Here is a 24159-nt window from a genome sequence, read left to right as displayed (position 1 = left end):
GCTTGTTTTGTTATAATAGAACTTGATTTTTGAAATAACCTTTTTTATTTCAAATCTCACCCGTCCCAAACTCTACATTCAAAAGAAACCTTTGGAAATCAGGCAGGACAGTGACTCATCACTAGTACTTGTCTTCCTGCCCTCACACAGACAATAAAGATTCAAATAGAGTAAAGCAAAAGCAGGACAGCAAGTAGGAAATAAACACATCTGCAATGGGCTCTGTGTTTAACATAATAATATCCAGGCATTTTGCCTGTTGTTTATACTTCGTAGGTACTTACTTCGAAGAAATATTATCAAATTTACTATGCAGGTATGTTTACTATGCTGAGTTCTGTTTTTGCACAATATCCATAAAAGATTTAATATAGCTGCTAAATAACCAAGGATTTAGTATGTTTATAGGAGAACAGTAGGTTTATTAACTACTCACCAGTGCATATAATTTAAGGCTAATGAGACCTGAATATTAATATCATGCTTGAAATGATGTGCTGTCTTAGTGTTCTAGTGTTTAGGAGTGGAAAGGTTTGTAATGTTGCACTAAAGCATTCAAATACCTGCTGACTTGTTGATTAGCGACCTAATGATGGCATGGGTCAATCAGCCATTTTTTAAATTCATAATTAGGTTGTAATTATCTATTGTCAATATAAGCATCATGGATTCTGTTAACACAATTGGTTAAGATTGTCAGTGACTGCAGATTTCCAGATTTGACTAAATATTTTATTATGGGCTTAATGGTTACATTTTTATTTGTGGTCTCAATCAATCAGGAAACAATGACAGGGGGGTTCTGCTATGAATTTCTCAAAACACAAATAACGGGCATTTGTTTGATCATTTGTCAATTTTGCTATTTCACGTGTATGCTCTTCAGTGTCAGCTTACACTCTAAGTCTTTGTCACAATAACGTTAAATAATTCTGTCAGGTTGTCTTTCATGTGGAGTGGGGGAAGGGAGAGAGAGAACGGCTCTGCTGGAAGTTGTAGGCCCACTTCAGGATACACTCCCAGTGTGTGTGTGTGTGGGGGGGGGGGGGTCGTTTAAAGAGCACTAGACATTTCCCTTATTTGGATGAAGGCCGGTCCTCTTGTGTATAAGTCAGGGGAGTTTCCTGCTGGGAGCGTCTATAGACACAGCCCGGGCGTTTTCTCCCTGTTTTTTTTGAATGAATGCCCTTTTCCTGACCCCCCCGATTCAGACTCTCTGTAGGCTGAGATTCAGCCATTGGCCGGCAGGGTTTGGCGCTTCTCTATAAGAACAGCCGAGTCTGTTCCGAGCTGTTTGAAGCCTTCCTCTACCGCTAGCGACTGCTTTATTTCAATCTTCCGCAAGCACCTACAAACTGACTGAGACAGTCTGATGAGTGCGGCTGGTCGCAACAATAGCAAGCGTCCGGACCTGGATTACGGAGTGTAACGCGTTTTAAACGGCACGTTAAATTGTGTTCCCCAGTTAAAGAAGAGAAACACCAGCAACGACATGTGTGGTCTGAGTTTTTTTTTGTTCTGCTCATGTACTTTCTGTTTCTTTTTGTTGAATAGGGATGAAATAGCGATTTTTCTCTAAAGCGTTCAAGTGTCAGCGGTTGACAGAAGTGGCATCTTGTAACAAGATTTGCTTACAAAGATTTTTTCAAAAGAAAAAGCAGTAGTGTAATGGAGGGGACTTCCAGCGAACAGCAGCAGCGTGGTGTCGTGAGGAAATACTGATGAAAGAATACTCATCATGGAGATGACCTAATCTGACCGGTGAGTTTAAAACAAGTCATCTGAATCATTTTTCTTCAATGAATCATTTGGAAATGTTAGATCATACTGTTTATGGATAACTTAAGTTTGAATGGGAATATTAAAAGGGGGCGGGATGTAGATTGTTCCTGTTTAAACTGCCAGCCAATATTGGCGTTAACTTGCACTCCTCTGTCTAACGTGGATTGCCTTTTACAAATTATTTGGGTATTACTCTTCAGATTAGGTATGTTTAAAACCTTCTGATTTTTGATTTCTATATGAGTTTGTAATGCTGAATGTTAATAAAGTCAGAACTTTAAAGGAGTATTACAGCATTAGGTAGGGGAAATTGTAACTGCTTCATATTTGTGGAGGACAGTTCTTGAAAGGCTAATAATGCAAGGCATCTGGAAAGCATTCAATTTATAATTGAATGATATTTGGTGGTGGACAGAAAGGGTGAGTAGAAAACGGAACGAGATCCAAATCAAACAGAAATTGCATGTAGCCTAATTGCTACATTTTGATTTGATATGTTGAGCAGGAAAATAATAATAGAGCAGCAATAAAAAGTTGGTTTAAGATAAGACTGATGATTAAGGGTGGGGTTCCTAACAACTATTACAGAAAGTGTTGAGACTCTGGCACCAAATCTCCTCCTACACTCATTAAAGGTGTGGCCCAATGCATCCTTTAATGGGTCTGGCTTTCAATTTGTGTGAAGTTCTATTTGCTACCCCCTTGCAGACTGCCAGTTATTGCCAGGAAAAGGAGTGCTGGCCAGTCCACAGCAAACAGGTAACATTCCAGAGCCAGCCTGAAGAATCTAAGATGCAATGACCTTAGTACTAAATACTTCCGACTATCAACACCCACGTGGCCAATCCCACGAATTTCCCTTCTCCAGATCTGAAATGCCCAGCCTCCCTGGCATTGATGATTCTGAGGTGAAATGGTGAGACATGTACATGAGATACTTGGGCAAGGGGTATGTCAGAACAAATCCTGCCTCCAAAAACCTTTGATGAATGGCAAGCTCTGCCACATGCCAAAGGTGTCAACATTTTTAAATGTTTGAGAATTTCTTATGTTTGTACTGGTGCAAAAACTTATTAAAATAAAAATTCTTAAATCACTTAAAATAATCACTGACAAATGCATTTATTTATCCTTTGTACTCCCCTACAATCCCCATTCAAATGAATAGGTCTGTGGATACCTGCACTAACTCTAACTTAGTGGAATGTGAAGAATAGAGTTCCACCATATAAACAGTGAAGAAGTTCTTGGTGCAGAATTGAACTCAATAGGGAATCCTCTAGCAGTGCACAAACAGCCTTTGGCAAAATCTAGATCCATAAATATAGCCATGGCCATTTCTAAAGTCATGTAGGATAAATTAAGCAGCCATTCATTGTGAGAAACCCGTATCTTTTTAAAAATAATCTGCAGGGCCATAGCTACTGAACCTTTATTTAAATTTGATTTGTATTTGCTATTGCCAGCAGATTTACTTTATTTTATTGAAGCTCAAAATAACTCCTGTTTATTAGGACTAACAAAATGGATGTTGGGCCCTAATAAGCATGTTGAAATTACCTATTTCCTTGCTCTCACACAATCTGACATCCACACAATTGCATAAGCATGAAACTGCAAGATCCTGGACTTGGCAGCATTCTGTATTTTTACACATGGCTGAAAGATATGTGAGCATGAAGAATGTCAGACACTATAAGTTACTGAATATTAACCATCAGATGGGATAAGTCTGTTGGTATAGTTATTACTATTAATGTATTGATTACATTGAGCTCAATAAATTTTAAGGTATTGAATCCCATAATGCTTGTGCTGGCTCTTTAGAAACTTTGGGAAGAACCATCTATTCAGTCTTTCTTTATTTTTCACCTCCTGTTTCCCTTTTGATGTAAAAGAATTTTGCATTCACTGTTTTTCATTGAGTGGTTCTTATCCAAACAACTTTCTATTTGTTTCCATTACCTACTTTTGTGTTTAGTTGAATTTAGTTTTTGTAAGTTAAGTAAGACTTTAAAAAGTTTTCTTAGTGTTGTAACAAAAAGCTTTCTTGAACTTCAGCCCTGGTGCCAGAAGTAGATTTGTTGTACCTTGATGCTTGATGTTTTCCCAATGCAGACCTCCCAAAGTTCAGCACAGCAACCAAAGTTAGTACAGCCAATGAGTTGGACAAGTTTAACATTGGGCCCCACTTTGTGGAGGCACCAAGCTTGAATTGATAGCTGAAGAGCAAAACCTGTACTCTATTTCTACATAAATGACCCCATGATACAAAAGCATGATAAGAGTATGATTATGTCTCAAGTTCTGTCGATAAGTGTCGTATGGGTCAGATTTAGTCAGAGTTGGGCATATAATCTAGAGTACAGAAATCTACTCCCTTCATCTTGAAGATGAAATTCAGCAGAGTAATATTATGTAACCTTGAAAATTGCATACATTAAAGAGAGAGAATGTTAATGCCCGCAGTCTTGCACATGAGCTGATAAGCATTGCAGATAGATCACAAGGGTCTGGCATTATCTGCCATTGTTAGGATAGTTTGCATTCCTGCTTTGATTTGCAGTCTGGTAAGCAGGCATGAATTTATGGTGGTGCACGTGGAAACAGTATTAGGCAAATAAAACTTTTTAAAGGGGCCATAGATGAACATATTAGTTTTGTGAATACTGTAAGTGACTGAGGCTGTTTAATTCCCAAGGTTTCAATTGTCAGAGATTTCTCCTCTGGCAGCTTCAGGTATCAATTGCACACAGGAAGTGGTCCACAGGTCTCTGAGTGCACAGCAAAGCTGAGCCAACTATGTCCATGGGTTCCCAAGAATGTTGACATTACCTGATGTATATCTATAATGGTGCAGGGGTTCCTTGTGTAGATGAGGTGTCCTGCTCTGTAATCCTATAAACTCTTGCATGATTGGTGCTGGTATAGGTGTCAGGATTTGTTTTTATTTTGTAACTTTAAAATTGTGTACATAGAAGTACTTTAGTATTGAAAGTAAGACTTTATCTTTTACCCAGGTGTTAATACTATGCTGGCTAGTGACTGGTGTTATACAAGGGCTAGAATTCTTAATTTGCCATAGGTATTGTCCACATTATTCATTGAGTTAATTAGTTTTAAGAAGCTTTTTCCACGTGTAACAAAGTCTAAAGGTGGGAGCTGCTCAAGTCATGACTTAAAAAGATAATGTGGTCGGGAATCCAACTAAATGTCATTGTTATGCTGGCATAGTAATCATCTGGGCTTGATGACATAGCATGGATCAGTAAACTTAATCAAGTTTATAATCTCTTTTTAAGATCTAAACAGATATTGATTAGCATTTATCCTTAATTTATTTTCTTTGCCTTTTCTTATCTATAGTCTACCTTTTGGAGGGGTGTCACATGAACTGAATTTTCTCCATTAATTTTTGCTGATCATGAAGTTGTGGAGGAAGGGCTTCCTACACAAGCAATAATGCTCCACCAACTATCTGGTGGTGGTGGGAGGATCGGGGATGAACTTAATGGGTGGAAGTATTAGTTCTTCCCACACTTGAGGTGCACAGCCAGGTCAGTCAGTGATATTAAGGAGGATTAGAGAAACTTCAGCTAAATAATAATGACTTAATCATTCTTGTGATACTGAGTTAACTCCATGAGGTAAAGCATGTGATGCGATTTTTGCCCTGTTTGACCCTTTTTTAAATATAATTTTGATCTATGAGATCATTGCTAACTAACAGTTCAAATGACTTTTATTCTGAAAGGTCAAATTGGGTATCACCCTGAAATTTCCTAGTTTTCATTCTGTAAATTAGTGTTGTGGAGCAGTGGTATCAATTCTTGATGGTGGCTTTCACATTCAAAATTATTAGCTACTAAACAATAATTTAACATTGGTATACCAACATCATAGCACTTGGATTTAATTTTAGCATGGTTTTATGGGGATCTAGCACATTCCTTAATAGTGGAGATATAAAAGGTAAGGGATTAGAACCAGAGTCAGCATTGAACTTGAAATAACTGGATGGATTCTTTTTAGTAGCTGTTTTGTCTGAAGCCATTGAGTGATCAGTTGTTTATTTATTCCCAAAATCTCCGATCTGGATAATCCTAACCTCAGTCATCAATTGGTGATGGCAAAATTGGTCAACTTATTCCATTGAGGGAAATGCAATTTCATCGGAGAACCTGCACACAAACTAGTGTGTCCAAGATTTTGTGGTGTTCTTATTTTAATTTTAACAATATTCTGGTTTCTTTAACTATCTCATCTATTGCTTATGAAAACCAGAGAACCCAAATAGTTAGCACAGTGTCCTTTTATATTTCGGGTGTATCCAGGTCAAATAAAGGTGAAGATTGCTTTGAGCTGGTAATGATTGTGGGCTCCTCAATTCCAGTTGTCTGTAAATACATCATGAAGGTGTGCTATAATATGTCAGCATATACCTCCCTCTTTCTCTTTCTTTCTTCCCCCCACTGGCTTCCTCATAATTAATGTAAATCATGGCACATATAGGACTCCCATCAGCAATTGCAGGAGATACCAACAGGATTGATTTAGTTAAGATATTCAATTCCCTTTTTGGTCATTTTATTGCTCAGTGGTCAGAAGGTGTTGTAATAGTAAAGAAAAAGTTACTCTGCACACTTTTCAGAGTGCCACTTGCATTCTCTTTCCCTGGCAGTGGAGCTGAAATGGGTACATGGCATTTGATGTGCATTGTGAAGTTTAGTACAGACTGGTGAATCAGCCAGTTTTTCCCTTGGGTAATGCTAATTCATACTGTAGCTGGTTACTCAGTGAAATCTTGTGTGTAATGTCCCCTTTATTGTTTGCTCAACTCCTTGGTAAGAAGCAGTTCCTTTCATATTTTTTTTTTAGCCCTGCAATGGTTCGTACAGACTGGTACTTGTACATGATGCATCTGTATTGAATCCCACAAGTACAGTACACAATACTTCTGACTATGTTAAATTTTGTTTTGCTACCAACTGCTTTCTTTATCACATTTGTTGTAACCAAAGTGTATTTTTACTTTTAACATGACCTAACAAAATTGGTAATTAATACTACTATCTAGTGCTAAATCTCTTAGAAATAATCTGTAGAAACCTTGTGTTTGTAGACCTGACCATCCCCACCAGATGTCTACATGCCTTTATTGAAGGACACCTGGCAGCACCATAAGAGAACATGGTGCTGTTAAATGTTCTTTCATCAATTCATGTTACCAGACTTTTGCAAGCTGAAATTCAGAGTCACAGATACAGCACAGGAATAGGCCCTTCAAGTCCACCTCCTACCCATTTAAACAGAATCTATGTTAATCCTATCTCCTCATCAGCTCCTTCATACTAGGGGCAAATTACAGCAGTGCAATAACCTAGCAAACCTCACATCTTTGGGATGCGAGAGGAAACTGGGGAAACCCGTACTATAAATGGGAGAACATGAAAATTCCAGACAGACAGGAGTGAACATGGATCTCGGGCACTGTGAGGCAGCGACCCTACGGTGACACCCAATTGTTTCAGGAATATGTTTAAATAGTGTCACAGCACAGAAGTGGGCCATTTGGCCCAACTTGTCTATGCTGACCATGATTATGCCTATCTAAACAAATTCCTTCTTTCCCTGCATTAAACTTGTATTATCTAAACCTTTTCTATCTAAGTATCTGTCCAAATGACTTATTTAAAATGTATAATTCTATTGGCCTCTATTTCCTTGAGCAGCTGTTGCATATAGCCTGTGCCATTTAGTTTTGGACTCCTCCACTCTGAGGAAGACTCTCTCCCCTACTTATGACCCTCATGATTTTATAAACATCTATAAAATGTTGCATTCCATGAGAACAAAACCAGCCTATTCAATCTCTACCTATAACTAAAGCCCTCCATTCCAAGCAAAAGATCCTCATTAATCTCTTCCACACTCTCTCTATTGCTACCACATCCTTCCTGTAGTGTGGTAACCAGACCTGTACATAGGTACGTAGTCCTAACCAATGCTTTGCACAGCTCAGTGTGACATTCCAACACTTGCACTCAAAAGTATTGGCCTTTGACAAGCATGTGAATGCCTTTCTCACCACCCTGATCCACCTGTGTTGCCACATTGGAGTGGGTGAAAATGTTTACCTGCAGTTCTTGCAGATCCTGCTGCTGTCAGATTAGGCAATAACACTATTTTGCCAAACTACTGGCTTGTTTTCACATTAAATTTCATGGAAGGAGGTCCTGTGGCCAGTTGAGCACTTTAGCTCACAAGAATTGCCATCAATATTATTTCCAGTTTACCAGGCTTATCAACTGCATATTTGTTCCCCTACTGCAGTTAAATTACAGAAGCCATATGATCTAACAACTAGCATGTCTCTGGGATGTGGAAGGAGATTGGAGTACCTGGGGAACACCCATGTGGTCACATAGAGAATGTGCAAACTTAACAGCAAACACTGACGATCAGAACTTGATATTTATCATTTGTAACATGGAGCAGTTTTAAAATTCAGAGTAATGAATACAAATCTAATCTGATTCCCTGGGTGAGTGTTGTTTTTGGCCCTTCCATCTCAACAGACATTGCCTGTGATGATTTTCATCAATCACTGAGATCTGCTAAGAGTGAGAAACTTGGCTGCATTAATATTCTTAAGCGGGTTTGATAACTGGTTAAGTCTGCATAAAGTAAGCCCTTCATAATATTTTTTTATTAAATCTTTGTCCTGTTGTTTTTTTTTAATCCAATTGCTTTTACTGCAACCTTCACTCTTGAAGAAAATATTGATGAAATGCCAAATTCAGATTGACTGGTGAGAAATGTCTGTCTGTGGACTGTAAATCCCACTCTGTTGGGAGCAGAATGTGCAGTATTGAGCAGGCAGAACCAAAAAATCTGTTTAAAAATAAATATTGGTTAAAAAATGCCGAGGAACTTAAGATGTCAGAAAGTCCCTAACACAGTACCACAAGCCACATCCAGAGATGCTTTGGGTGCCATTGATAGCTGAGTAGTTTGGTATTCGGGCAGTTACTGACTCGCCATGAATTAAATATTTTGAATCTTAATGGCTTACCACATTTCTGTATAAACTGTCTCTGTACATATTTGAGCAAAATGTAGTACTTTTTACATTGACTTGAGCACAACCCTGACAGGTGCTGCTTTTAAAGATTAGCTTTATTTGTCACAAGGCTATTGAAACTTGCAGTGAAATGCTCATTTTTGAGTTAATGACCAACACAGCCCAAGGATTGTGTTGATGGTAGCTGCCTAGTGTCGCCATGCCAACTTAGCATGCACATTAACTCACTAAATCGACCCTAGCCCTACGTCTTTGGAATGTGGGAGAAACTGGAGCACCTTGAGGGAATGTGTGGTCATGGGAGAACATACAAATTCCTTACTGACTGCAGCAGGAATCGGACCCCAATCAGTGATCGCTGGCGCTGTAAGGCGATTGTGCTAACTGCTACACTACCATGCACACAGCTGTTGATCCAGTGAGCTCACCTGCCACAATCTTGTATAAATGAATCTGCAGTTTGCAGAATCATAATGTTAAAGTTTATAGTTGGATATGTCAATCTCCCTCCACAGCTCTTTTTTTTCCACCGTGCCCACTCCTGTGAATTTTTGAAGACATGTTTTTGAAGATATGTTTGTTCTTGAACTTCTCTAGCTTGGAATCTTGAACAAACATTATATTTCACAGAATGGTTACAGTTTATAGTAGCAGATTTAGTCCTCTTCATGGAGACTGACTGAATGATGTAAAATTATCAGAATGTTTTCCCATGGGACATGTCATCTGAGGCTGCTTCACTTGCTTTCAATACCTTTAAAGTATTGAAACATTGCAAGATGATTCAGGGGCATAACAAGTTTTTCTGAAATTCTTGTAGGTAGCAAGGCGGAAGGACTGAAGGAGTGAAATGCTCCTGGGACCTAGGCACAGCCGTTGGCGGGCTGGAAAAGTGATTGTGAAGGCAGAGTGACAGGTGTAAGGAGAGCTTAATCAAGATTGTGGGGTGGATGAGGTGAAGGTAAGCTTGAAATAATTCGTACCGAGTACCAGTTTAAAGTAATGGCTGTGCCAGTTGGGACAACAGCAGAGATTGATGGCCTGGAGTTCATAAAGAAAGATAGATGGGCTGGGACAACCCAAGCTTTTTTTTAAACCTGAAAGTGATGAAGTAAGCACAAGAGGCCAAGACAGAAGACCAGCTGTGACAGTGGTGCAGGTGTCAGGTGCTATTGGAAATGGAGGTAGATAGCCTTTATTGTAGAATTAGTTGCCACAGTTGCAAAGAATCAGATAAGATTCACAAGTAAACTGCTTCAGCTTGGGTTGGGGTTGTCTGATAGGCACTGGACCAGTTCACAGAAGGCGATCAGTTTGTAATGTAACAAGGGTGATTCTATGGATATAACAGAAACAGCTTTCAAATAGGGTAGGCAATTGTGGGCCCAGAGTGTTAACATTGGTGCCTGAGAAGTAAATATGTGGGGTGGAAAGATTTCTGGAGATGTGAAATATAATTGGGGTGAATTGAAGCAGTAACTATCCCACTGGATAAAACTGCAGACGAAGTGGTGAAAGTGGATGTTGTACTTGACCAAACAGCTGAAGAGTGGGGTTGTTCGGTGAACTGTGGTGAGAGGGTTCTGCTTATTTTCTGTTGTACTGGGGACCAAAACTACCGGGCCCTGTCGAACGAAGGTGTGAGTTTAAACGGTGTGTCCTTTACGAAGCAGGCAATTGACTGATTTCAAAGGAATCTCCTGAGAAGAAACAATGTGCAATTGTAAGATTGCAAAGTAACAGGAAGAGAAAATGTGGTCAGTAATTTACTGGTAATGGAATATAAGGGGCTGTGGTCATGAAAGGGTTGGAACAGGGTGGATGACTTGGAGGGGGGAGGTGGGGGAAGAAGCTGTTGATCAGGTGTCACTATTTCTCGTAACCAAGAAGTCTGAGTTTCTGTTGGTGAAGAGATTAATGAGATATTTGTGGGGGGAGAACTGATATAACATTTGGAATAATACACCATTGAAACAATGCCAGTAGCACTGGATAGAGTTCCAGAAGGGACTTTAAAAGCCAGTTTGTGAGTGGCATGGGAAATGTGTTTTCGGAGGATAGTTAATAGATTGCAAACTGGGAGTTTGTAGGTTCTGAAGTATGTAATGATAGTCAAGTCTTGCCTAAGTTTGTAAGAGTCCAGGAGGGAATTTTAATTCTTAGCTCATTCATTGTCTGTCCCTGATGTCTTCATTTGCTCAGGCTTTAAGTCCAGATTATTCCCTGAAAGAACAAAATGATTGGGGCTTTTTGTAACAACTGGGTGGTCTTGTAGTGAAACACTTAGTGAGCCGAGAAAGGTGAGACATTTAAAGTATCAGACGGAGTTTGAGATAGACCTGTGCTATATCTTGGGGAGGATTGAATAGAAAATTGAGATGATCAAGATTTGAAGTAGGGATGATTGTAAGAGATCAGGATGTGAGATTCATTCATTTTGTAGTCTGGTTTGGGAAATGTCAGCCAAAACTGAAACTTTGAAAAGTTGCTGCATCATCACTTTGCTCACTCTGTGAGCTGGGACAAATAGAAATAGATAATAGTACATCCAGAGATTGGAATTAACTAACTACCTTCAGACCAGCTTCAAAACAGCGAACCCTGCTGGTCTAAGCAATTCAAATCTATTAATTTGAATTGTCAGTCAGTTCTTGGAACTTTGTGCCATCTAATAATATCTTGGAAGTGTAGAGGCCCATTAATTCTCCAGGTTATAAACCAAGCAAGTCAAACCATACCCTTTGCATAAGTCTAATCTCTATACTTGGATTCTAAAATAAACATTTATGAAATTTGGGTGCAAGATATGATGGTAACTTTACTGTGGCTTAGGATCTTGTTGGTTAAGGGAATAGGCTGGGGTCTAGACTCTAAAAATATAAAGAGAGAAGTGGCCAATCAGGGTTGTTGAAATGTTGCATGATGATTTTTTATCTGACTAAATTATTGGGTATTGAGAATAGTAGGGGGATATTCTTGTACATTTTTCATGGGAGTTTCTCATCTGTGCACATTTGGTCAAAATATCACAAACTTAAAACCTAGTCACATTGGCTTAGAAAATTAAAAATCAAAACAGCGTGCTGCTATGTATAGCCATTTTTTTTCCACATTTCCACTATCTGCAGAATTTTGCATGGTATTTGAAAGGTGTCTGGCACTTCTGTTAAACACTTTTGCAAATTCAATTTGCTTTGAAATAACTTTCACATGTATCATCCAACGTAATCTTCCTAACTTTAAGATTGTTTTCCCATCTGATTCTATTGCTACAGACTGAGGAAAGGATCACTAACATTTTTTGTTTTGCTTGCTGACATCCCAAACACAGACTTATTTAGGATGTTTGCTATTCCCACAACGAATCATTACATCTCAGTTCCCATTCCAAAAATTAATCAGAATGAATCAGTTTGTATTTGAATCATAATTGAACCAGATCCATTTGGAGGGGACCATCTCTCCTAGGAATTAAATATTTCTTATCTGTATGAAGGGATACTAACATTTAGGGCAAATCTCAACTAATTATTCAGTGTAGTTGGCTGTGCTGGTCTTTCTGAGCAGCTGCAGCCAGATGGCCATTCAGTCACACCACTGAAAAGATGTTTCCTGCTGGCAACTCAGTGTTCCCTTTTTAATAGAACTGTGGCAGAAGTCTTTAATATATTTAATAGGGGAGAATGAATCAGCACTAATAATTTAGGGACTTTTGGGCATCTTGGCCTCTGCAGTAGTTCTAACAAGTTGAGTGAATATTCAGTATCTGAGAATTATGAATGATTCAGTTCCTGTTGGCTTAATCCTGCTGACAACAATTTGGTTAGGAGAACTGAAAAAAAAATTTGAATGTGGATGTGGTGAGCCTGGTCATCTTCGAGGTATTTCAGAGGAAACCCACATCAACTGTAATAGTGAACTTTGAATTCTGACTCAAGTATAGCTACAGAGTTGCTTAATGAGAACAATTAATTTTGATTTGTTTCAAGATTTGTCCACCATTTGCAATCAAGGTTACTATACTTCATCTGGAAATTCAGGGGTGCTATGGTGATTGCATCCATAACAGCCTTGTGCCTGCATTTTCCCACATAGTGAATTTGTACTTTCAATGAATGTTTGGACATTTGGAGCTGATTTGATGCTTTGACCAGGTGAGGCAAAGTCAAGGTAACAGGCCTTGGGTCCAAGAGTGAGCGGCGTCCAGAGGTTTGGCTGATTTAAACGCCAGGCTAGGCTTAAAAGGTTAGGGTGTCGAGTCCAGAGGTGAGGGATGGGCCAGTGTTCAGCTTGCGCCTTGCAAGGTTTACTCATCTCTGCACTGAACTGAGGCTGTGGCCTGCAACCAACAGTGCTTATAGGAAATTTCTAGGACACTGAGCAGGAATTGGAAACTGACCATCAGGAACTTAAATGTTCATAATCATCTCCTTAAGTGGGTCTCTGTCCAAACTGTCATCTGTTTACTTTTTTTCCATAGATGCTGCCTGACCTGCTCAATTCCTCCAGTGTTTTGTCTGTGTTACTTCAGCATCTGTAGACTTTCGTGTTTGTGATTATCCACTGAGTTGGTGGATGAGGATGCTAGTGTCTAATGCAAAAGTAAGGAGGTTGTATTTCTTATATCTTTATATATAAGCCAGTATTAGTGAATATTTGAGGAAAGGTGTGAATTCATTGAAAGCCATTTAGGAAAGTTTTGCCAGATGAATGTGCTGGAAGGGTTTGACAGATGTGGCTTTACAGAGAGTCTCTGAACTGAAATGTTAACTCTTCTTCATAGGTGCTGTGTGTTTCCAGTACTTTGTTTTTTTTTATATGAAACCTGTATCTGTTGGAGTTTGGATTGAGAGAGAACTTGAAGGTTAGGTCATTTTTTTTTTAGACAAAGAAGATTTGAGATCTGTTTTTTTTTTGGTGAGCATCATGGGTGTTGGAATTTCCTTCCTCAGTATGGGGGGGGGGGTCTGAATATTTAAGGTAGAGATGACTAGATTCTTGATTAGCAAAGAGGTGAGAGGATAGTGGCAAATGGAGTTGAGGTTAGAATTAGACCCAGCTATGCTCTCTAGGTTGGAGCATGTCTGACTGAGGGGCTCGGTGGCCTTTGTTCATATGTGAACATTCCCTTCTCATCACCCTGGCAAATAGCACATCTGTTATTTAGTACCTTTATTTTAGAAATGATTATATTTGTGTAACTGCTTTTTACATTCTATTAGGAATTCAGTACACTAGATAAACTTGGAGATTTAGTGTAGTCCTCTTTAGTGACTAATTTAGAAATTACTCATTTTGAAATAACATTTCAGTGCTACATCTTAAGAACCATAATTCCTCTAGTCTTTGTGATACTGGCAGAATGTTCTCATTGCTATCTTGATTGCAACAGTTGCTTCTATTCCTGGTATATAGGCCTTTGTTACTGCTTGGATCAGTAACACATATTTCAGTCCTTTATTCTTTTTGGGTTTCGAGTAGTTATTACTTTAATGAACACAAATGACAAAGTGTACTGTAGATGCAGGCAGGATGTGGTCATGGATGGACGGTGCTCATGATTTAATTGATTTTATTTATTATTTTTGGAGAGCATAGGACTACCTGGCTAGAATTACAACAAAGGTATTTTTCTGAAAGGTGGGAATTCCAGCCAGTGAAAGATGGAACCACATATGGAGGTGACAACATTCCCTCAGGAATAATCTGTAATCAGAAGCGTTTTTTTAAAGAAGGGAAACTGCTTCATAGGTTCTTGTACATTTCATTGTTAAAGTACAACTGAACTAGTATTAATTTGGTCCATAGACAGTTTATACAAAAGCACAACATCAAAAGGAAATTGTGCAAAATAAAGGGATATTTTAAATGCTTTTAAATTACTCTCCCTGCTGGTGGGTGAGCTGTATCTTTGTTGCTCTGAGCAGACTATTAAATCTTCTTGCTTGGTTTCCTACTGCAGATGTCACAACAGAAACCGGCCACTGGAAATTTCAGCTACAATGGCACTGAGGACCCAGTGTTTGCAAGTAAGTGCAAACAAGCAAGATTTCCTTATTCTGCTATAACACTGGCAGGCTGTCTCAATACCAAGTAAATAACTGCTTGTGAGTAATCTCACTATTGTTACAAGATGAAAAGGTTATGTTATAAGGTACAAAGTGAGAACCAGTAGTTCAAGTACTTAAATTTAACCATTTCTTTCATTCCATCTCTTTTAATGGTTCTCGGGCAAGGAACCAGATTCCTCCTGGGCTACCACCAAGGTCCTATTTCCATTGAACATTCACAATATGACTTTATTTATTTGTTTAGAGATACAAAGTGGAATGGGCCCTTCTGGTCCAATAAACCGGACTATCCAACAACCCACATAGTTGACCCTAGCCTAATCACAGGACAATCTACAATGGCAATTAACCTAGTAACCAGTACATCTTTGGACTGTGGGAGGGAACCCATGTTTTCACGGATAGATCATACAAACTCCTTGCAGACGTCACTGGAATCGAACTCCAGAACAACACAAACTACTGTAGTGTCCTGCCTTCTGACCTCACAATATACTGATACTTTTGCTTGAGAATCTCATTTTTCCCATGACTAACAACTGATTGGTCCTTCTGAAGTGTAAATTATTCAGTGGCGATCCTTTACTTTGCTAGGTATCCTGATGAAAATGTTGGGTGCCTGATGTCAGACTGAATACTATGCCTCCTCTTCGGATCAAGGGTGACTTTGCTTCTGATCGTTCTGATGGAACCACAGACTAAGCTTGTGAGATGGTGCTCTCCTTTTGCTACCTAGTAGGGATGCAGGTACTCCTGTTGCAGGTTACTCTTCCTTCTCAATACCATCCCAACAGCTCCTTCTATATTCTGAATGGTCATGGGTTAGGGATTCCAAGAAGTCACTGGGGATGTTGCATTGCTTTGGGTGCATCCTTTTTCTTATCCCTCATTCCTGAAGGTAAGTTGGTCCCCAGTCAAAACTGAGTGTCCATTTCAAGAGCCCACCATTGAGGATGAGAATGGCATTCCCTGCCCAAAGTGTCCAACTGAGCGTGTGCTGAGAATGTTGGCCTGATAGAAGAGGCTGGGATGTGAAAGCCAAGTGACCATTAGCTGCCACTGATGTTTGATTATGACAAATATGGCATCTTAATTAAGTTGTACACCAAAAAATCAAATTCTAAGCCATAATTTTGGATCCAATTTTTCTGGAACCTCTATTAGCCATGTAGTAGCAGTTGTAGTATTGTAAATTCAATAAAGGTACACCCGAGATGTAATGACACCAGTTGAAATGGTGTCTACAGCACAAGTGACCATTTGGTCCAAAGGATCCATGCCTCTATTTATTCTCAATGCAGTCTCACCTCTTCAACACTTTATTCTCCTTTGTCTAGTCTCCCTTAAATCTACTTTATGCTTTGATATCTGCACTGTGTTATGAAAGTAAGATGCATTTCATCTGTTAAGCATCATGTTTAATCAATGGGTGGCAGGGTGGAGGTGCATCTCTATCAGAGGTATAAGGTGCTCCATCCCTCCGCTAGCCTGCAGGTCACCCTTGGGCGTAGCGCCTGCTTAGCCTCCCCCGATCAGGGTCACGTGAAGCCACATGAGCAGCTGGTGCATATCGCAAGTCCACCTCAACCACTGACACCAGGCAATCTGAATATTAATAACAGCTGGGCTCACCTGTCTTGTAAGACATCAGCAGAAGGAGGCAATGGCAAACTCCTTCTGTGGGGAAAAATTTACCACAAACAATCATGGTCATGAGACCATGATCGTCCACGCCACATGATGACCTTCACTGAACCTACATAAAGTCAGCACTGATTATTAAAGGAACAGGTCCAAAGCTGTTCAGTCTCTGGGTGTTTTGTTTAAAGATAAATGATTCTGGTATGATTTTTGAGTCATCCCCAATGTCCCAGTTTTAATTTTTTCTGCTTGGAGGCAACAGTTAATGTTGTCAAACCCCATTCTATTAAGTTTAGCACAAATTCACATTTTAATTTTCTAATAACCATTACTAATGTGCATTAATATCTGAATGATTTGATTATTCCCAGTGTTATACCATCAAAACAATCCCCCTTTCCAGTGGAAACAAATTTGCATTGGAGTGCTTGGCCCCCTTATTCTCCCAGGTATCAGGCTTCAACAATATAAAAACTTACATTCTAGAAACTTACTGGAATTTCTTTCGAGCAACAAGCTGCTGATCGAATGTTCTCTCGATTTTTAATGTGAATTCCAATGGGAACAACTCCCAACAGACCTGATTCCAACCTGGTTGACTTTGTAAATCCTTCAGTACTGCTTTGGCAGCCGGTTAAGACCTGTTTCCTGATGTCAAGCTAACCCAGCTGTCATAAAGCTTAAATCTTGGTAAATATCAGACAAACATTCTAAAAAAAAACATTCAAACTACTAAAAATTTTAATTTCTAAATTTGAAAACACTAGACAAATTAACAACTCGCCTGTTTGCCTCACCGTTTCTTTTCACTGACTTGGTTGGAGCTATTGAACCTGTGCCTAGCCTAAGCTGGCTGAGGTTCAGCAGGCAGATTTCCCAGTAAAATTGCTGGGAAACTACAGCAAGTCCATGAGAAGTCCAACATTGGAGCAGATTTGGAATGATGGCGACGATCAGCTGTACATGAGTCTCAAACTTCTTGGCAGTTACATAGATAGATCTGGACAGCTATTTTGGGGAAATTATGCCTTGCATTTTATCACAATCCTCTTTGTAAACTGTGCTTCCCAGGCTACAAATTTTGAAACTGTACTACTTTTAGAATGTGTTTTTATAGTTGCTTCAACTAATTTTATTTCCTAAAGTTATTTCCTTCTATGTGTAAAATAGTCAGGACAAAGTACCATTACTTTCCTCTGAGAATATTTTATGTCATTAAGATAGCAGTTAATTGCCATTGACAGCTCTTGCAGTACTGTGCAAAAGTCTTGGGCACAGGTATGTTGCTAGGATGCCTAGGCTTTTGCACAGTGTCCACACGGAGTGGAGAATGAGTTTGTAAATCTGGCGGGAGCAAAGGGTGCTGGGAATGGCAAGGTTGGAGGGGTGTGGGACAGGTGACAGAAATAGCGCCAGGGGCAGAGTGATTGCAGACAAACCCAGCCCTGAGACACCACTCTCTGGTGCTTCTGCTCCCTGCCACCTTTCCCAACCTTGATTTTCCCCTTCCCACTCTCAGCCCACACTAGGGACCCATATCAGAATTGGGTTTATCACTCACATGTCATGAAATGTGTTTTCTGTGGCAGCAGTACAGTACAATACACAGAATTACTACAGTACTGTGTTAAAAAGTCTTGGACACAAGGTGCAAAAGGGAGGATGCCTAAAACTTTTGCATAGTACTATATCTTTCAGGATAAGGTCTCTTATCAGTAGTGTAAATGTGTTTTTGTGCTATGTATTTTTTTTACCTGCATGCAAGATCAGCACTAAATTTAAAAATGTAGAAACCTAGCACAATTGCGCACATATTCAGTTTTGACTTTTGTAGATTATCCACACCTACAAATAGTACACATGAACATCTGTTAGTTTATTGTATTCGTATTTCTTTACATTAATGTTTTTTAAAATTGTAGTAGTACAATAAAGTTAACTAGATATGTAGATCAAAATTTTGATTAGAGGTATGTAACAATCACCTATATTTTTAACATAACTGTATATTAAAAAAATGGAGAGATTACCTTTATATACTCAAGGTAATCATAAAAAATATTTAAAGAAATAACTATTTTTTATAATTGTACACTTCTGGCAAATATTGAAATCAATTGCAAAGGAGTTTTTAATCTCCTGAGAAAAGTGGGGGGGGGGGGGGGGTGGAGTTTCAAGATGGCGACGTAAACATCTGCCTTTTAGGCGCTCTTTATTTTTTCAACTATAATCACCCTTTAATCAAATCTTTTCGTATTTAATCATATGAGAAAAGTGGAATTGAATGTAATACTGAAAAAGATTGAACTCTAGGCATACAAAGGAGAGAATATTTTAATAGAAATCATGCATTATAAGCAGCACCTACACAAGACAATATTAGCATTTGCTTCCATAAGCAGACAGGAAAAATGACAATCGACTGTCTGGCTGAGATAGTTCTTGTAACCTGCAATACCTAATTCAGAAGGAACAAGACAAATCAGTTTTTTTTATTATTTCATTGGGGGATTGCACTCAAACATGTCCCATGTTACCCATCCTCAAGGAATAGAGATAAGTTATGTCTGACATTCTTGAACTGAATTTTCACATTTACATCTTAAAAGGAGAGCTGAAGTTGGTTCTTAAGTGAATCATAAATTCTATGTATGAATCTATCTTATGACTTCACACCATTGGACTATAACTCTACCTGTGCTATTTGTTCTCAGTTGAGCATTGTAATGGCCTCTCATACTACTCCCAGTTTAAAAGCCCGTAAGTCAATTATAATAACTCTTGGTCAAGATCTCATTACACATAACAGACTTGCAGTTGGGGGCCTTACTTAACTAGCATGAATCATTGCTGTCTGACTCATTAAGGAAATTGTCAAGAGTGTGTGTGTTTGTACTATTCAACCATACATTTCAACCACTGTTGAAATAAGCTAAATCTTTTACTTTGTTTTTTAAATGTTCAAAAAGGTTAATGCACTTTAACTTCTTATTTTGACAGAATTCATGTGATTACAGGAGTCATGAGACTGCAGATCCTGGAAAATGGAACAATAAAACAAACTGCTGGGAGAAGTCAGTAGGACAGACGTCATGTGTGGAGGCAAAGTGACCTTTACTATCCCTCCAGCAGTTTTTTTTTCCATATGATGACACATTGACAGCTGGCATGATGACTTATTTTGGTGTTTATCATTTGCTCAGTAGTCAGTGTAGATTCTGTCTACATCCAGCAGCTACATCTGGCTACTGGGTCTCTGATGGCATCACATTGCATTTCAGAGCCTTATTTTTTATGTGGCTTAAATTAACCAGAAGATGAAGGCTTTAGCTAACATTCAGATATTTGACAGGTTTAACCTATAAATACCAAACTTCTGGGATGAGCAATAGAAATATTCAGATTCAATCATCAATTGCATGTTATTGGCAACTTTATAATTTTTGATCTATTTGGCTGCATAATTGAAAATCACATTTGTACTTTTCTTCAGGTCCTCTTGTTCTAAATAGTCTCTTGCTGTGTCCAGTACAATATGTTGTTCCTCAGTCATTCTGTCTGAATATGACCTGCCATGGGTTCATCTTCATTGATAGTCTACAGTGTTGACTTTGTCATTTGGTTAAATGTTAGAAAGTTGCTAGACAGTTTTGGATCACATATCTTCCTGACCCTTGAAACTAGTCTATTTTTCAAGTTGTGTTACTAATTTGTTAAATGTTAGAAAGTTGCTGAACTTTGTTGGATCACAATGTCTCCCTAAGCCACGGCAAAGCCCTTGTTTTTCTTTCCAAATCTTTGAAACATTTCAAATCTTACTCTAATTATCAGAGATGAGTATTGTTATGACTTGTCTTGCTCTTATATTGCCTAAGTAAAAGAAATGTTTCAAGTCAATTCCCTTGAAGCTGTATTCTTGGTTGAAGATGGCACAGGGGATGATTTTTTCCTCACAACTCTACAGCAGGGTTCCTTGCTGCTTCCCATATTTCTTCTAGAATACTTAATTGCCACGTTGTAACTCTTTAATAATTCTGCTCAAAATCGTCATTTATGTTGCAAAGGTTGCTAATTAATGTGCAAAAGTTTTGAAAACAAATGAGATGACAGGATGTTTTAAATTGAGATATTAAGAGTCTTGCTACCGGAGACCACTAAAGTTGTTTTTTAAAAAGATCAATGGCAGCCCCTACTGGCAAATACAACAAATTGCATGACTATCTGGATTTCACTGCAGAGAAATTTATACCATCAAACAATGTTCATTCTTTATCAGACAGTCAATGGAACTACATTATGTTTTAAATAAATAAATCTGAAATTTCTACTTATAACCATACAACAATTACAGCACGGAAACAGGCCATCTCAGCCCTTCTAGTCCATGCCGAACGCTTACTCTCACCTAGTCCCACCAACCTGCACTCAGTCCATAATCCTCCATTCCTTTCCTGTCCAAATACCTATCCAATTTTACTTTAAATGACAGTACTGAACCTGCCTCTACCACTTCTATTGGAAGCTTGTTCCACACAGCTACCACTCCGAGTAAAGAAGTTCCCCCTCGAGTAATCCCTAAACTTTTGCCCCTTAACTCATGTCCTCTTGTTTGAATCTCCCCTACTCTCAAAGGAAAAAACCTATCCATGTCAACTCTATCTATCCCCCTCATTATTTTAAATACCTCTATCAAGTCCACCCTCAACCTTCTATGCTCCAAAGAAAAAAGACCTAACTTGTTCAACTTTTCTCTGTAACTTAGGTGCTGAAACCCAGGTAACATTCTAGTAAATCTCTTCGGTACTCTCTCTATTTTGTTGACATCTTTCCTATAATTCAGTGACCAGAACTGTACACAATACTCCAAATTTGGCCTCACCAATACTTTGTACAATTTTAACATTACATCCGAACTCCTATATTCAGTGCTTTGATTTATAAAGGCCAGCATACCAAAAGCTTTCTTCACCACCCTATCCACATGAGATTCCACCTTCAGGGAACTATGCACCATTATTCCTAGATCACTCTGTTCTACTGTATTCTTCAGTGCCCTACTATTTACCATGTATGTCCTGTTTTGATTCATCCTACCAAGATGTAGCACTTCACACTTATCAGCATTAAACTCCATCTGCCATCTTTCAGCCCACTCTTCTAAGTGGCCTAAATCTCTGCAAGCTTTGAAAACCTACTTCATTATCCACAACGCCACCTATCTTCGTATCATCTGCATACTTACTAATCCAATTTACCACCCCATCATCCAGATCATTAATGTATATGATAAACAACATTGGACCCAGTCAGATCCCTGAGACACACCACTAGTCACCGGCCTCCAACCTGACAAACAGTTATCCACCACTACTCTCTGGCATCTCCCATCCAGCCGCTGTTGAATCCATTTTACTACTTCAATATTAATACCTAACGATTGAACCTTCCTAACTAACCTTCCGTGTGGAACTTTGTCAAAGGCCTTACTGAAGTCCATATAGACAACATCCACTGCTTTACCCTTGTCAACTTTCCTAGTAACCTCTTCAAAAAATTCAATAAGATTTGTCAAACATGACCTTCCACGCATAAATCCATGTTGACTGTTCCTAATCAGACCCTGTCTATCCAGATAATTATATATACCATCTCTAAGAATACTTTCCATTAATTTACCCACCACTGATGTCAAACTGACAGGCCTATAATTGCTAGGTTTACTCTTAGAACCCTTTTTAAACAATGGAACCACATGAACAATATGCCAATCCTCCGGCACCATCCCCATTTCTAATGACATTTGAAATATTTCTGTCAGAGCCCCTGCTATTTCTACCTAACTTCCCTCAAGGTCCTAGGGAATATCCTGTCAGGACCCAGAGACTTATCCACTTTTATATTCTTTAAAAGCGTCAGTACTTCCTCTTCTTTAATCATCATAGTTTTCATAACTACTCTACTTGTTTCCCCTACCTTAGACAATTCAATATCCTTCTCCTTAGTGAATATCGAAGAAAATAAATTGTTCAAAATCTCCCCCATTTCTTTTGGCTCCACACATAGCTGTCCACTCTGATTCTCTAAGGGACCAATTTTATCTTTCACTATCCTTTTGCTATTAATATAACTGCTATTAATATAATTAATATTAATATAAAACCCTTTGGATTTATTTTCACCTGACTTGCCAAAGCAACCTCATCATCTTTTAGCTTTTCCAATTTCTTTCTTAAGATTCTTTTTACATTCTGTATATTCCTCGAGCACCTCATTTACTCCATGCTGCCTATATTTATTATAGATCTCTCTCTTTTTCCAAACCAAGTTTCTAATATCCCTTGAAAACCATGGCTCTCTCAAACTTTTTATCTTTCCTTTCAATCTAACAGGAACATAAAGATTCTGTACCCTCAATTTCACCTTTAAATGACCGCCATTTCTCTATTACATCCTTCCCATAAAACAAATTATCCCAATCCACTCCTAAATCCTTTTGCATCTCCTCAAATTTAGCCTTTCTCCAATCAAAACTCTCAAACCTATGTCCAGTCCTCTCCTTCTCCATAATTATATTGAAACTAATGGCATTGTGATCACTGGACCTGAAGTGTTCCCCAACACATCCCTCCGTCACCTGACCTATCTCATTCCCTAACAGGAGATCCAACACTGCCCCTTCTCTGGTTCGTACTCTATGTATTGCTGCAAAAGCCTATCCTGCACACATTTTACAAACTCCAAACCATCCAGCCCTTTTACAGATTGAGCTTCCCAGTCTATGTGTGGAAAATTAAAATCTCCCACAATCATAACCTTGTGCTTACCACAAATATCTGCTATCTCCTTACAAATTTGCTCCTCCAATTCTCGCTCCCCACTAGGTGATCTATAATACACCTCAAAGTGTTACTACACTTTTCCCATTCCTCAATTCCATCCAAATAGCCTCCCTAGATGAGCCCTCTAATCTATCCTGCCAGAGAACTGCTGTAATATTTTCTCTGACAAGCAATGCAACACCTCCCCCTCTTGCCCCTCCAATTCTTATCACACCAGAAGCAACAAAACCCAGGAATATTTAGTTGCCAATCACACCCCTCCTGCAGCCATGTTTTGCTAATACCTACTGCATCATATTTCCAGGTATCAATCCATGCTCTAAGCTCGTCCACCTTTCTTGCATTTAAGAAACTTTCCACCTCTTACTCTCTGATTATCCCTAACGGTGTAAACAACTTTATTATCTTTTTCTTTCTTCTCCCCCCTATATCTTTGGTCTGAGCGCTCCCCTTCTCTATCACCTGCCTAGCCTCCCTCACACACTGTCTACTAGCTTTCTCTATTTGTGAACTAACGTCTCTTCAATTTGATTCCCACCCCACCCCCATTCTAGTTTAAAGTCTCCTCAGTAGCCTTAGCAAATCTCCCCGCCAGGATATTGGTCCCCCTAGGATTCAAGTGTAACCTGTCCTTTTTGTACAGGTCACACCTGCCCCAAAAGAGGTTCCAATGATCCAGAAACTTGAATCCCTGCCCCCTGCTCCAATCCCTCAGGCATGCATTTATCCTCCACCTCATTCC

At 39.0% G+C, this 24159-nt stretch overlaps 2 long non-coding RNA genes across 2 annotated transcripts in view; one reads left to right on the top strand and one right to left on the bottom strand.

Moving 5' to 3' along the window:
• Positions 1–24159, bottom strand: part of LOC132393266 (uncharacterized) — an 87891-nt gene that overhangs the window by 7051 nt on the left and 56681 nt on the right. The window lies entirely within an intron of this gene.
• On the top strand, positions 1336–23458 carry LOC132393265 (uncharacterized). Its single transcript, XR_009511810.1, has 4 exons — positions 1336–1761; positions 14829–14895; positions 15532–15684; positions 19579–23458. It is a non-coding gene; the product is annotated as an uncharacterized LOC132393265 (long non-coding RNA).

This window comes from Hypanus sabinus, chromosome 4 (genome assembly GCF_030144855.1).
Source record: "Hypanus sabinus isolate sHypSab1 chromosome 4, sHypSab1.hap1, whole genome shotgun sequence".
NCBI classification, from domain to species: Eukaryota; Metazoa; Chordata; class Chondrichthyes; order Myliobatiformes; family Dasyatidae; genus Hypanus; species Hypanus sabinus.
Note: the sequence above shows the minus strand (reverse complement) of the source record. Positions and strands in the feature narration are given on the sequence as shown.